The following is a 3,542-nucleotide window of genomic DNA, read 5'->3' on the forward strand; positions in this document are numbered from 1 at the left end:
AAACCTACATATTGTACAAAAGACAAGCTAAATTGAGTCACCAATACCTTTTGTATGTTTAGTTGTCTCATTTACTTTGATGATGAAGAGGCTGCGATGTAAAGTTTGCAGTGCTAGAACTGATTATGTTGTGTGTGCACGGGAGGCGCAGGCGCGAACACTTGGGTTACTCACATCAGCGGAAAGATGTGATATCCGTCAAGATAGGAGCAAGACATAATTCAAAACGATCTATTTTTTATCTGTGTACCTTCAAAATAACAGTGAAACGTTGTACTTTTGTAAAATAAAGGAAACATACAAAATGCACTTGCCGTTTCTGTGAACCTCTTCCTGAAATGAAGAAAAACTCCGCGATACTGTCTAACGTTATACTTGTCACACAGAATGAGAAATATACTTATAGAAACCTTGAAGTGCCCGCTTTTACCTGTTTACGTTTTGCTTATTTTACATTAAATGTATTATATAAGTCACTTTGGAATATAAATCATAGCACGTTCAGAAGATAAAAAATGCAACATGTAGTCCGGAAAATACCGAATAGCAAAATTTTTTGCGGGACCCCCTGGCTTTGGGTCACGACATGGACCCCAGTTTGAAAACCCAAGCTCTTACTCATACACAGTAAAATCCCGAGTGTTAAATTAACACTGCTCGGAGCATATATGGTCCCACTCTAAAAGAGTGTTAAAGTAACACTGAAGCAGTGTTAAAGTTAATGAGATAATTATGTGATTAATTAAGTGCTGATTGATCATTAGTAATGAACAGCTGCTTATAACAAGCAGAATCACTGAAGAAAAGAGAAACACAAGAACTACAACTGACTTCAGCTACAGCCTTAGATGAAATCAACTGAAATAAAAGACATTAAATCTCTCAAGATCTCAGCAGAAGATGATTGAACAACTCCACAAACAGTATCACCAGCTTCATGCATTACTAACCAGTTTGAATTTTTGTTTGTCATGCGTCTAAAAATTTCTTATTAAGAATTAACAGAGATTTAGACGTTAATGTTTATTGAAAATAATACAATCTGAAGTCACCGTTGTGGAGATAAGCATTTGCTTTAGTTGGGCTCTTGACCCTTTTAACATTAGTCTGTCTCTGGTTGCTGTAACTGTGTTTATGAAAACACAATGACGTAATGACATAGTTGTCATGTAGTAGCCAGGTTCACTGATATCATCAGTGGTCCAATGTGACCGGAGGCGAATAAATACAGGTGAATATAACCACGACAGGTCGCTCGGATGGCTCATTTAATGTTAACGGATCGCCAGGTAGGCGTTTCCCAGCCGACAGTTGTCCATTTTCACCTGTACAAGTGAACAGAACACTGAGCATCGGCAGTAATGAGGCGCGTTGGAGTGACGTCACCGCCCCTCTTCATCTGATTGGCTGAGGAGGAGCTGTCAATCTAGAACTAGAGGACCAATGATGATGTTTTAGCCCTCCCTGATTTACATTAAACTCTAACCGCAACATTTGGAAGAAGAAGCGCAGAACGTGGAATAAAGAGCAAAGGGAAAAACAGCACAAGCATACAAAAACTAAAAATATGTGCAGAAAATGTCTGAGAGCACAAAAAACAGAAATATAACCAAGGAAAACATGATTTTGTGTGCAATTTGGATAATTTTGCATTAATATTTCAGTTTTGTGCAATATGATTTTAAATGTGTTTAAAGTTTTGATTCTTACTTATTATTTTTTTTAATGCGTTATTACATTTTTGATTATTTTTGATTGGTTATTTTTTTTATCCACGACTGCAATACATTTGGCCTGAAAATTATCCTATAGTGATTTGGCCCACTGCCAATTGACCCAATACTAGTTTGACACACCGGGTTGCCAGTTGGTGGAAAACACAGCGTATTGCAGCTATGGAAGCCAGCAAATCAGCAGGTGTGTCTGAGCAAGTGATGTCACTCTGACTGCACAACCATGGCTTTGAAGTAGAGGTCTACACGGAGGACCCGAGACCCGAGGACCCGGGACCCGACCCGGGATCCGTACGGGTTCGGGGCTATATTTTAAATGGTCAGCCGGGTCCGGGTCGGTTCCCCATCTATTACTTCGGGTCCCGGGTCTGTTTAACATTGTGTGTAATACCCGAGTCGATCAGACTCGGAGAACACCCGGCCGTTATCAGAGTCAGTCAGACCTGTGCGTGTGTTGTTTTGTAACTTTCAACTTGTAAAATTAGGATGAGAAAAGTGTGAGTCGGTAATTTGAAATAAGGTGCCATCTTTCAAATAATTGACGGTCCGCGTCGGTTCCGGGTAGTACATTTTTGACATTTCTCGGTTCTGCATGGGCCCGGGTCCAACTTTCAAAATAATAGACGGGTCTGAGTCGGTTCAGTGTAGCACATTTACGGGTCTCTTCGGGTTCGGGTACGAATTTTTGGACCCGTGTAGACCTCTACTTTGAAGCTATCACATGACTAGCTAAGAGCAAAGCATTGTGACAGATTTGTAATCTGCATTCGCTTTTTTTTGTTGTTGTTGTTGTTGTTAAATCATCCTCAAATTTGAAACATAATTTCTTTACACCTATTTACACTTGTGGCATTGTATTTATAGGTGTCATAGGTACGTTTATTATTATTGTTTTTAATGATAAAAAGATGTTATTCAAAAATCCATTCCACAATACTTCTGTTTCTGTAACTTTCATATTTTTTTATTTGTAAAAATTCTGAAAACTTTGTAAATAAAGCTCCAAGTGTCTTTTTAAAAGATGCCACAATTGTGCACATATTCCAAACGATAAGTAAATGACTGCCATTTGAGCTGAGGTATGAAATTTCATGATTTGAGCTCAAAACGGGTGCAATTTTACTGTAGGTGGATAATTCTAACTAGCAGATAGCTTGGCAAGCCCCTTACTGCCCTAGTAAAAAAGTAATATTTAAAATAAATATTTCATACTAAGTATAGTTCAAATCTATTAACATATTTACTGACAGAAGACTTTTATTATGTACACAAAAGGCCTATTTCTCAAATATTGTTCACAAATCTGTCTAAATCTGTGTTAGTGAGCACTTCTCCTTTGCCGAGACAATCCCATCCACCTCACAGATTAGACAGCATGATTATTGCACAGGTGTGCCTTAGGTTGGCCACAATAAAAGGCCACTCTAAAATGTGCAGTTTTACTGTATTGGGGGGTCCGGGGGGGTCCGAAAACCAGTCAGTATCTGGTGTGACCACCATTTGCCTCATGCAGTGCAACACATCTCCTTCGCATAGAGTTGATCAGGTTGTTGATTGTGGCCTGTGGAATGTTGGCCCAACAAAAGTGTTGCGTTTATAATTTTGTTCAGTGTATATGGCTTAACATTGTGATGTCTATCAGCCATTGGCGATGGACGATGGCATCGTCTATTGGCCCAACCCTATATATATATATATACAGTGGGTACGGAAAGTATTCAGACCCCCTTAAATTTTTCACTCTTTGTTATATTGCAGCCATTTGCTAAAATCATTTAAGTTAATTTTTTTTCCTCATTAATGTACACA

The sequence above is a fragment of the Sinocyclocheilus rhinocerous genome, unplaced genomic scaffold (assembly GCF_001515625.1).
Source record: "Sinocyclocheilus rhinocerous isolate Xijiao unplaced genomic scaffold, SAMN03320098_v1.1 scaffold2228, whole genome shotgun sequence".
Lineage (NCBI taxonomy): Eukaryota > Metazoa > Chordata > Actinopteri > Cypriniformes > Cyprinidae > Sinocyclocheilus > Sinocyclocheilus rhinocerous.